Below are 13,192 nucleotides of genomic sequence, written 5' to 3'. Positions count from 1 at the left end.
ACAGGACAGCCTCCAACACTGTGTAAATCTTTTGCATGTGCCTTGCATTCAATGGTGAATGATGTTGCTGTCCAAAGCGTGTGCCACAATATAAAAGCAAGGTGGATGTATGAGATTTAGACAGGGCTTGGTGTTGGAAGCTGAGCCCTGTATGTCAATCAAGCTGGGAGAGGGAGAGGAAAGGGAACAGGTCACTCCAGCTCAGGGGACTTTAGAGGCTGGGGAATGCCTCATGGATACTTGTCAGCTGCAGCAAAAAAAAAAAAGTACTTCTACTATTTTAGAAGCACGGACAGCTAATCCAGAAGTAACATGTGCTTCCTTGTCTTTCTAGTTATACCACACTATCAGCAGTTGTCACAGTGTCTACAGATTTCCTTTAACCCCTTGAAGACACAGCATATTTTCATTTTTGCATTTTTATTTTTTCCTCCTTGTCTCCTATGAGCCATAATGTATTTTTCAATCTACAGAGCCACATGAGGGCTTGTTTTTTGTGGGACTAATTGTACTTAGTGTACTAATAGTGACACCTTAGTGTACTGCAAAACAGGAAAAAAATGGGAGTTTCTGTTTACCTAGTTCAAAAGAATTGCGATATTCTGACTTTTTAAAACTTTTTTTTACTGTTCTGTCTAAATTTTTGTGCCAAATTTTGTAGTTTTCATTGGTTTCATTTATCGTCAGTTGCATCTTACAGTAAGGCTGTGCTCACAAGTGCGACTTTTGCCACCATAAAATTGTATTAAAATATTTCACTTTTATAGCAGATAAAAGCATAAACAACCCATGGAAGCACAGTCTATAACTAGCAATACATAAAAGGCAAAATGTATTTACACCTGATTTTCAAATTGATAATTTGTTCACATAACAATGGTCAAATATTTGTGAATCTAATGTTAAATCTGTAGAGTTTCATTTTGCTTTTCATATCCAAGTTCACAGCGGCTGCTGCAGGATTCACCTCTATATTGGTTTGTGTTAAGTTTTTACTACCAGAAAAGTGACAACGAAAATGATGGTAAATACAGTTTCTACTATTGTAAAAAGTATATAAATAAATAAATAATAATCGCAATAGCCCTCAATGGGTTTGTCGGGTGTTGGTTGACAAATAAAATGTGAGTTTAATGAAGTGTCAAAAAGAAAATAGATTACATGTAAATAATGATTTTATAACTAATAAATATTCATAACTTGGAGTAAAAATTTTGTTTTAGTGAAGTTCTTGAAAACATCTAGTAACTCTCATGCAATGAATACAGGTGTATATTTCTTCTTGGCCCATTTTTTGTAATTAAATTGATGAGAGGAACCAATGGTAATAGTAGTTTTGCAGAACGGACCTATATGTATTACTGTGTGGAGGGTGGGCTATATTTGTGCCTAGTGTATTACTGTGAGGAGGGTAGGGTATATGGGCGCCTAGTAAATTACTGTGAGGATGGCGGTGTATATGGGTAACTAGTGTATTGCTGGAACCCCCCCCTTAAAGGAGTAGTCCAGTCCTGAAAAACTTATCCCTATCCTAAGGATAGGGGATAAGTTTCAGATCGTGGGGGGTCCGACCACAGGGGTCCACCACAATCTCCGCAAGGGCCCACCGCGATCTCCTCTATGGCAGAGCCGGAGCGCTGCCTTCGGCAAGCTCCGGCTCTGCCATAGCGCTGTATTGAGGGGGTGTGTCGGCCGCCACTTCGTGCGGTGGTCAACATGCCCCCTTCCCGCGAGCTGCCGGGGTCCCGTACAGGAGATCACGGGGGCCTCTGCGGTCGGACCCCCCCCCCCCCCCGCGAACTGAAACTTAACCCCTATCCTTAGGATAGGGGATGTGTTATCCAGCACTGGACTACTCCTTTAATACAAGGGGGATATATGGAATTCTGCTCCCTACCCCTTTTTTATATGTTGCTTTATATGTTAGGGTTTTTAGTTTGTTCCTGCACTTGTTTGTTTGTTTTTTTTTTGTCCACCCTTTTTCTTTATTTTCTTTCTGTTTAACTGGTTCCAGAAAGTTAAACAGATTTGCAAATTACTTCTATTAAAAAATCCATAATCTTAAAGGACATCTGCAGCGTGATCAACGCTTATCCCCTATCCACAGGATAGGGGATAAGTGTTTCATAGCGGGGGGTCCGACTGCTGGGACCCCCTGTGATCTCCTTTACGGGGCCGCGGCTGTCCCGTGCAGGGGGCGTACCGGCCACAGCATGATGTTGCAGCCGGCACGCCTCCCCCATAGAACTGTATGGGGATGGGGAGGATACGGGGCGTCACCGTCGACCTCTAGGTCGACGCTACGTGCCTTAGCGCACACCATGAGCGCTAATGGCGGCGCCCCGTTAGGGAGATTGCAGGGGGTCCCAGCGGTCGGACCCCCCGCAATCAAACACTTGTCCCCTATCCTGTGGATAGGGGATAAGTGTCATGCCTCTGCAGTTGTCCTTTAATCCTTAGCTGCTGAATACTACAAAGAAAATTATTTTCTTTTTGGAACACAGAGCTCTCTGCTGACATCATGACCACAGTGCTCTCTGCTGACATCTCTGTACATTTTAAGAACTGTCCAGAGTAGGAGAAAATCCCCATAGAAAACATATGCTGCTCTAAAATGGACAGAGATGTCAGCAGAGAGCACTGTGGTCATGATGTCAGCAGAGAGCTCTGTGTTCTAAAAAGAAAATAATTTCCTCATGTAGTATTCAGCAGCTAATAAGTACTGGAAGGATTAAGATTTTTTAATAGAAGTAATTTACAAATCTGTTTAACTTTCTGGCACCAGTTGATAAAAAAAAAAAAAAAAAGTTTTCCAACGGAGTACCCCTTTAATAGTGCGGGTTTAGTCTCCCAGCATATGCAGGCAGGACATGGTTGATTTACAGATGATCATTAAGGTTTTAATAAATGGTCATTTCTGTTACTTTTAACCCCTTAAGGACACGGGGGGGGGGGGGGGGGGAGATTTATCAAAATCCAGAGGAAAAGTTGCTGAGTTGCCCATAGCAACCATTCAGAAGCTCTCTGATTGGTTTCTATGGGCAACTCAGCAACTTTTCCTCTGGACAGCTTTTGATAAGTCTCCCCCAGGGTTTTTTAATTTTTGCACTTTCGTTTGTTCCATCTCACCTTCTAAAAATCAACGTTTAAAATTTTTTCCCTATAGACCTATATGAGGGCTTGTTTTTTGCCCCACCATTTGTACATTGTAATTACATCAATCATTTCACCACAAAATCTATGGCGAAACCCCCCAAAAATTATTTGTGGGGCAAAATTGAAGAAAAAGCCATTTTGTTACTTTTGGGGGCTTCCAATTCTATGCAGTGCACATTCCGGTAAAAATGACACTTTATCTTTATTGTGTAGGTCCATAAGATTAAAATGATACCCAACTTATATAGGTTTGATTTTGTTTTACTTCTTTAAAAACATTATAACTTTTTGTACAAAAATTAGCATGTTTAAAAATGTCCTCTTCTGACCCCTATAACTTTTAAATTTTTCAGTACACAGGGTTATATGATGGCTCATTTTTTGCGCCACGCTCTGTAGATTTTATCAGTACCATTGGGATGGGACTTTTTGATAGCTTTTTATACATTTTATAGGGTATTCAAAATGACCAAAAATACACAGTTCTGAACGATTTTTTTACGTACCGTATTTATCGGGGTATACCACGCACCGGCCTATAACACGCACCCTCATTTTACCAAGGATATTTGGGTAAAAAAAGTTTTTTACCCAAATATCCATGAAAAAATGAGGGTGCATGTGTGCGCGTGTATACCCCGATATACCCCCAGGAAAGGCAGGGGGAGAGAGGCCGTCGCTGCCCGCTTCTCTCCCCCTGCCTTTCCTGGGGTCTAGAGCGCTGCTGTCGGCCCTTTTCACCCCCTGGTTATCGGCGCCGCTGCCCGTTCTGTCCCCCTGACTATCGGTGCCGGCGCCGATAGCCAGGGGGAGAGAAGCGGCGCCGACAGCCAGGGGGAGAGAAGGGGCAGCGGCACCCATTGCCGGCGCCGCTGCCCCGTTGCCTCCCCCCATCCCCGGTGGCATAATTACCTGAGTCGGGTCCGCGCTGCTCCAGGCCTCCGTCGTGCGTCCCCAGCGTCGTTGCTATGCACGGCGCGGCGCTCTGACGTCATGCGCCGCGCCGTTCAGCGCATAGCAATGACGCCGGGGACGCACGACGGAGGCCTGGAGCAGCGCGGACCGAACTCAGGTAATTATGCCACCGGGGATGGGGGGAGGCAACGGGGCAGCGGCGCCGGCAATGGGTGCCGCTGCCCCTTCTCTCCCCCTGGCTGTCGGCGCCGCTTCTCTCTCCCTGGCAATCGGCGCCGGCACCGATAGTCAGGGGGACAGAACGGGCAGCGGCGCCGATAACCAGGGGGTGAAAAGGGCCGACAGCAGCGCTCTAGACCCCAGGAAAGGCAGGGGGAGAGAAGCGGGCAGCGACGGCCTCTCTACCCCTGCCTTTCCTGGGGGTGTATGGGCGTATAACACGCACACAGACTTTAGGCTAAAAATTTTAGCCTAAAAAGTGCGTGTTATACGCCGATAAATATGGTATACACCATTGACCGTGCACTTTATTTAAAATGATATTTTTATAGGTCGGACATTTACGCACGCGACGATACCACATGCGTTTATTTTTGTGTACATATTTTTTTTAATGGGAAAAGGGGGTTGATTTAACCTGTTAAGGATGATATAACGTGGGGTCATACCGTGGCTAATACCGGACATCACCGGTCGCAGTGATGTCCGGTATTAACCCCTTAGACACATTAATCAAAGTTGATCTCTGTGTCTAAAATGTAAAAAAATGCTTCCTGGCAGCTCAGTGGGGCTGATCGGGATCAACGCAGTAAAACCGCACTGTCCCGATCAGCTGGGCACACATGAGGAGGATCCCTACCTTCCTCCTCAGTGTCCGATCGGCGATTGATTGCTCCATACCTGAGATCCAGGCTGGAGCAACGGAGCACCGATAACAGTGATCAATGCTATGCTATGGCATAGCATTAATCAGTGTATGCAATCAAGGTATTGCATGATATAGTCCCCTATGGGGGCTATAAAAGTGTAAAAAAAAAGAAGTTAATAAATGTGATTTAACCCCTTCCCTAATAAAAGTTTGTATCCCCCCCTTTTCCAATTTAAAAAATAAAAAACCTTTGTAAATAAAAATACATATAAACATATGTGGTATCGCCACGTGCGTAAATGATTCCAGAATACAACATAGCGTATTTTTGGTCACTTTTTTTTGGTCACTTTTTATACCATAAAAAACAAACATGGTACCGATAAAAACTTCAGATCACCACGCAAAAAATGGGCCCTCATACATCCCTGTATGCAGAAAAATAAAAAAGGGGTCAGAAGAGGACATTTTTAAATGTATTAATTTCCAGAAGTAAAACAAAATTATACCTATATAAGTAGGGTATCATTTTAATTGTACGGACCTACAGAATAAAGATAATGTGTAATTTTTACCGATTAATGCACTGCGTAGAAATGGAAGCCCCCAAATGTTATAAAATGGCGTTTTTTTTTTTTTTATTTTGTTCCACAAATTTTTGGGGGGGGTTTTGCTGTTGTTTTTTTTTTATAAAATTACTGATTGTATTACAAAGTACAATTGGTGGTGCAAAAAACAAGCCATCATATGGGCCTGTAGGTGCAAAATTGAAAGGGGTTATGATTTCTACAAGATAAGGAGGAAAAAACGAAAGTGCAAAAACGGAAAAATGCTCAGTCCTTAAGGGGTTAAACTTTTATTAGGGAAGGGGTTAAATCACATTTATTAACTATTTTTTCTCTTTTTTTTTCTTTTTTTCTTTTTTTTTCTTTATTTTTTTACACAATTTTTTAGTCCCCATAGGGGACTATTACATGCAATCATTAGCTTGCATATACTGTTCAATGCTATGCCATAGTATAGCATTGATCAGTGTTATCAGTACTCCATTGCTGCTGAGTGGAGACTTGGAGAATCAATCAGATGGCAAGGAGGCAGGTAAGGGCCCTCCCGCCATCCTCTAAGCTGATTGGGACATCGCAATTTCTCAGCGATGATCCCAATCAACCCTGCTGAGCTGCCGGCAGTGCATTTTCTAATAACTTAACAAGTACCCCCATTTTCGGAATTTTTGACAGCGCAATCAACTTTCATTGCGCTGTTTAAAGAGTTCATGCCGGTCATCGGTCCGATTGCCGATGTCCCGTACTATTTTTGTTTGATGGGACTATTTGATCGCTTTTTATAAAAAGAATTCTGGTATATGAAGTGACCAAAAATCAGCAATTCTGGATTTTCGTATTTTTTACGCTTACGTCATTGATCGTGCCATTTAATTAACATTTATTTAGCTTAGTTTGTCCTGCCTGCAGAACATACTGTATATGGAGGGAGCAGATAGGCTACAGGCTGTATACATTATATACAGTATATACTATATACAGACTGCTGCCTACCTGCTCCCTCCATATGTGTTCTGCAGGCAGGGCAAATGAAGCTAAATCTGGCTTGGCCACATGCATGGGGTACATTGGTATACACTATATACCTTTAAATGTAATGGACCCTGCATGTAGCCACTGGAACTTTTTACCGGATCTCCCCATGGATGGCGGTGGCCAGGTGGCTCTGGCAGGAAGGCGACGGATAGACAGACGGTGAAGCACTGAAGATAAAGGGCGGCCCAGTGCACACTCTCCCCGTATCTGCAGCTGCTCCCTTCCTCTCTGGCAGACAGCAGAGCAGGACACAGCAGCGGCGATATCAGGGGCTGCATGCTGAAACAGCTCTGCTCTTAAATTGGCAGAGCTGCATAAGAGTGGCTGCTGGCGGCCGCACAGAGCCTGGAGCAGGAGCTCCAGGCACGCCAAGGTTAACCCGGCCCTGGCTAAACCTTTTACAGAAATCTAATGCCGACTGGTCCCTGCCCTGAAAAATACCGGCCATTGCATACCAGAAGGGTACTAAAAATACTGTCTGTACCAATAAAATACCAGCCAGCCAGTGTAGTCTCATCTTCTATATTATATAATTACATCATACACTAGTGTAGTATCAGCTTCTATATCATGTGTTGGATCAGTATTACCTCATACATCATACACTAGTGAAGTATAATCTTCTATATTATATATATGATCAGTATTACCTCATACATCATACACTAGTGTAATATCATCTTCTATATCATGTGTTGGATCAGAATGACCTCATACCACATACACTAGTGTTATATCAGCTTCTACATTATATATATGATCAGTATTACCTCATACACTAGTGTAGTCTCATCTTCTATATCATATATATGATCAGTATTACCTCATACATCATACACTAGTGTAGTCTTATCTTCTATATTATATATATATATATATATATATATATATGATCAGTATTACCTCATACATCATACACTAGTGTAGTCTCATCTTCTATATCAAGTACGACATCAGTATTACCTTATACATTAGTGTAGTCTCATCTTCTATATTATATATATATATGATCAGTATTACCTCATACATCATACACTAGTATATTATCAGCTTCTATATCAAGTATGACATCAGCATTACCTTATACACTAGTGTAGTATCATCTTCTACATTATATATATGATCAGTATTAGCTCATACATCATACACTAGTGTAGTCTCATCTTCTACATTATATATATGATCAGTATTACCTCATACATCATACACTAGTGTAGTCTCATCTTCTATATCAAGTATGACATCAGTATTACCTCATACATTAGTGTAGTCTCATCTTCTATATTATATATATATATATATATGATCAGTATTACCTCATACACCATACACTAGTGTAGTTTCATCTTCTATATTATATATATGATCAGTATTACCTCATACATCATACACTAGTGTGGTCTCATCTTCTATATCAAGTATGACATCAGTATTACCTCATACATTAGTGTAGTCTCATCTTCTATATTATATATATATATATATATATATATATATATGATCAGTATTACCTCATACACCATACACTAGTGTAGTATCATCTTCTACATTATATATATGATCAGTATTACCTCATACATCATACACTAGTGTAGTCTCATCTTCTACATTATATATATGATCAGTATTACCTCATACATCATACACTAGTGTAGTCTCATCTTCTATATCATATATATGATCAGTATTACCTCATACATCATACACTAGTGTAGTCTCATGTTCTATATTATATATATGATCAGTATTACCGCATACATCATACACTTGTGTAGTCTCATCTTCTATATCATGTATGACATCAGTATTACCTCATACATTAGTGTAGTATCATCTTCTACATTATATATATGATCAGTATTACCTCATACATCATACACTAGTGTAGTCTCATTTTCTACATTATATATATGATCAGTATTACCTCATACATCATACACTAGTGTAGTCTCATCTTCTATATCATGTATGACATCAGTATTACCTCATACATTAGTGTAGTCTCATCTTCTATATCATGTATGACATCAGTATTACCTCATACACTAGTGTAGTCTCATCTTCTACATTATATATATGATCAGTATTACCTCATACATCATACACTAGTGTAGTCTCATCTTCTACATTATATATATGATCAGTATTACCGCATACATCATACACTAGTGTAGTCTCATCTTCATGCAGGTTACCTGGCCATTTAGGCATAGGTAGCCCTGACTGCGGGGACGGAAGGGTTAAGCTTTGGGGACAAGAAATATCCCTCCCACTCTAGCATGTCATGGGGAGGGGTCAGAGGTAACGCCCATAGGGTATATACATAGCCTTCCCTGGATATTCCCCCTCTTTGTTCACCAGCATTTTAGGTAAGCAATTACCCATTATCGCTGACAAGCTTTTCTGGTCAAGTTTCCGGGAGCGGGTGCTGGCTGATAGGTCCCTTATTCCCTGTATACTGGCAGAGATCGGAGATACGGCTGCGCTGCGTGCTCTGGCTCCGGTTCATCCCCCTGCATCTGCGGCTCCGGCCATCTCCTTTACGGCCCCAATCAGTGCTTTGCCCCCGCCTGCGCCAGTGCAACGTAGCCATAGGACTGCTCGACAGTCCCATCCACCATCCCGCCTCAGCCCCAGTCCCCCTCACATTTCCGGCCGTTGCCGGCAGGGGAGATCGTCACAGCAGGCCCAGGTGGTTAGTTCTGCAGTGACTCGGGACGGGGCGCTAGCTCCGCCCCTTCCTGCACTTCCTCTCTCAGCGTGGCTCCGTCCCGGGGGTGGACAACGTCATTGCTGATTCTTTGTCTTGTTTTCAGTTTCAGGACTTTCGGAGATTGTGCCCGACAGCAGAGCTGGAGGGCCGGCCGTGCCCGCCTTTGGTTTGGGACCTAGTGACCGAAGATTGATGCCGTTGTTGGAGTCTTCACTGGTGGCTTCTACCTGGTCCGGACACGGTAAGGCGTGGGCTGAGTGGTGTTCATTGGTGGCTGGGCGCAATGTGGCGGATTGCCTGGATACGAGACTGGAGGTCACGGTGGATTATTTGTTGTCTTTGCGCTCTGCGAATCTGTCTGCCTTAGTTGGCGGGGGTTAGTTTTTATTTTTGCTTGTTGGTTTGGCAGTGGACTCATGCCCATAGGGATCTGCGCCACCCAGTTTCTTATGTGCTGCTTATCTCACTTTTGCAAACGAAGGACTATTGCTGTTCTTCCGTTTTTGAGGCCGCTCTTTACTCTGTGGCTCTTTGTGTAGCATTTTTCAGGGCCCTGCGGGTGGCAGAATTAGTTCCGTCCTCTAAGAAGGGTCGGGGTGGTTTGTTTTTTGAGGACTTTTTGTGTTCGAATGGGGTTTTGCAATTGCGCATTCGTCGATCTAAGACGGATCAGGTGGGTCAGGGCGCTTTGATTAGCCTTCAGTCGGTTGATGGTAAGGCCTGTCCAGTACGCGTGGTCACGAACTATCTGACGGTTCGGGTTTCGGGTAGCCATTTTTTCTCGCATGCTGATGGTTCTGCTTTATCGCGATATCAGTTTCAGGCTCTGTTTACGCGGTGTTTACAGTATGTGGGGGCCCCCCCCCTTTGGAACGCATTCCTTTCGGATCGGGGCGGCTACCGAGGCCTCAAGGGCTGGTTTGTCTGTGGCGGATTTTCAGTGTATTGAACGCTGGCATTCTGATTGCTATGCTGGTTATGTGCGCCCTGAATTGCCTCTCTAACACTGTTTTTCTTTTTAGATTCTCCGTTGGCTACGGTTGTGTTCTTGGGCCATTCCTATTTTCACCGGGCGGCGCAGAGAGCTGACTGCCCCCGGGGGGGAGATCGCTTGGATTTAATCAGATCGATGCACAATGGCGAGGAATCCCTGGAATGCGGTGGCCTCAGGTGCTTTCGGAGGCGGTGGAGATTTCTGGCAGGTTTCGTTCAGGTGTTGTGCTAGTGTTTCATGCTGGTGGCACTGATCTGTGCTTCACCAGGGTCCCTGAATTAATCACCGTCATGAAGGCGAATGTGGAGCGGCTCTGTTTTTTTTTCTCTGAAATGGTTTTAGTTTGGTCGGAGATTGTTCCGAGAGTCAAGTGGCAGGGAGCCAGGGATGCGGAGGCCATTGAACGGTCCCGCCGTTTGGTTAACTCGCGCATGGCGAGGTTTGTCCGGTCAAAGGGTGGGGTGGTGGTCCATCACAGGGAGCTTGAAGGTGATAATCGCAGATTTATGATCAGTGATGCTGTCCACCTCAATGACATTGGGCTGGACATCTTCCTTTCTGGCTTGCAGGATGGGGTGGAGCAGGCTCTTTTTGTTTTAAGTGGGGGTCGGAGCTCCATGTAGGAGTACACGGGCTCCTTCAGTGGCGTGAGAAGGAAAAGCAACTGTGGTATACAAGGTGCCGAAGGCATTTCATGCACGCTGTGGAGATGGCGGGGCATACTGCTTCGGCGGAAGCAGTATTTTGGCAAGCTGTTCGGTTTATGGTTACTGCTATGCAGTGTTATATATTGAATTACGGATTCAGTTTTCATATATAGATATATTTAATAAATGAGCTGCAACCACCACCCAGCCCACTTAAACGCTTCGGCGGAAGCAGTGTTTCGGCAAGCTGTTCGGTTTTTTTGGTTACTGCTATGCAGTGTTATATATTAAATTACGGATTCAGTTTTCATATATAGATATATTTAATAAATGAGCTGCGACCACCACCCAGCCCACTTAAAAGTTATACAGTGTCGAGATGCGCATCTTGGCTCCCGTACCTGACCCGTTCCCCGTCTGTGTTGTCCCGGCGCGCGCAGCCCCGCTCCTTAGGGTGCGCGCGCGCCGGGTCTCTGCGATTTAAAGGGCCACTGCGCGACTGATTGGCGCAGCAGGCCTAATCAGTATCTTCACCTGTGCACTCCCTACTTATACCTCACTTCCCCTGCACTTCCTGGCCGGATCTTGTTGCCCTTGTGCCAGTGAAAGCCTTTCCTTGAGTGTTCCTAGCCTGTGTTCCAGACCTCCTGCTGTTGCCCCTGACTACGATCCTTGCTGCCTGCCCTGACCTTCTGCTACGTCCGACCTTGCTCTTGCCTTATCCCTTGTACCATGCCTATCTCAGCAGTCAGAGAGGTTGAGCCGTTGCCGGTGGATACGACCTGGTTGCTTCCACCGCTGCAAGACCATCCCGCTTTGCGGTGGGCTCTGGTGAATACCAGTAGCAACTTAGAACCGGTTCACCGACACGGTCCACGCCAATCCCTCTCTGACACAGAGGATCCACCTTCAGCCTGCCAAATCGTGACATCAGTATTACCTCATACATCATACACTAGTGTTATATCATCTTCTATATTATATATATATGATCATTATTACCTCATACATCATACACTAGTGTAGTCTCATCTTCTATATTATATATATGATCAGTATTACCTCATACATCATACACTAGTGTAGTCTCATCTTCTCTATTATATATATGATCAGTATTACCTCATACATCATACACTAGTGTAGTCTCATCTTCTATATTATATATATGATCAGAATTACCTCATACATCATACACTAGTGAAGTATAATCTTCTACATTATATATATGATCAGTATTTCCTCATACATCATACACTAGTGTAGTCTCATCTTCTATATTATATATATATGATCAGTATTACCTCATACATCATACACTAGTGTAGTCTCATCTTCTATATTATATATATGATCAGTATTACCTCATACACTAGTGTAGTGTCATCTTCTATATCATGTATGAGATCAGTATTACCTCAGGGATTCCTGTAGTCTCCTCATGTCTCTGCTCCCACTTACCTTACACACTACACATGCTGCTGCTGCTGCTCAGTGTATACTCCCTGCAGACATGGCTGATCTATCACAGATCAATAATGAGTCCTGTGTGATAGGGGAGGATGGGGGCTGTACATGTGTCTGCCATTACTGTGCTCTATGAAGAAGCTGGGGGTCACATGCCCTGGAGACCCTGGTGAGAGGAGCAGCTGGAGGAAGAGACATCACAGAGGTGAGGATTCAGTATGGAGACTGCACTACACCTATACTCCTCTCATGTTAGCGCTGTATATACTGTATGGGATCAGTAACACCTCATATGTCATAAACAAGTGTTATATCAGCTTCTACATTATATATGGGATAAGTTTTACCTCATACATCATACACTAGTGTAGTCTCATCTTCTATATTATATATATATATATATATATATATATATATATTATCAGTATTACCTCATACATCATACACTAATGTAGTCTCATCTTCTCTATTATATATATGATCAGTATTACCTCATACATCATACACTAGTGTAATATCATCTTCTATATTATATATATGATCAGTATTAACTCATACATCATACACTAGTGTAGTCTCATCTTCTATATTATATATATGATCAGTATTACCTCATACATCATACACTAGTGTAGTCTCATCTTCTATATTATATATATGATCAGTATTTCCTCATACATCATACACTAGTGTAGTCTCATCTTCTATATTATATATATGATCAGTATTTCCTCATACATCATACACTAATGTAGTATCATCTTCTATATTATATATATGATCAGTATTACCTCATACATCATACACTAATGTAGTCTCATCTTCTATATTATA

The 13,192-nt window shown here is 43.0% G+C and overlaps 1 protein-coding gene across 5 annotated transcripts in view; it reads right to left on the bottom strand.

Moving 5' to 3' along the window:
* The window catches only part of LOC130267636 (actin-binding protein WASF2-like), a 100,276-nt gene that overhangs the window by 86,599 nt on the left and 485 nt on the right, over positions 1-13,192 (bottom strand). For all 5 annotated transcript variants that reach the window (XM_056517686.1, XM_056517687.1, XM_056517683.1 and 2 more), the window contains exon 2: positions 12,353-12,540. The gene's annotated coding sequence lies outside the window, so the exon portion shown is untranslated. The remainder of the gene's footprint in view (positions 1-12,352; positions 12,541-13,192) is intronic.

The sequence above is a fragment of the Hyla sarda genome, chromosome 4 (assembly GCF_029499605.1).
Source record: "Hyla sarda isolate aHylSar1 chromosome 4, aHylSar1.hap1, whole genome shotgun sequence".
Lineage (NCBI taxonomy): Eukaryota > Metazoa > Chordata > Amphibia > Anura > Hylidae > Hyla > Hyla sarda.
The sequence above is the reverse complement of the archived record's forward strand: the minus strand, read 5'-3'. Positions and strand labels throughout refer to the sequence as shown.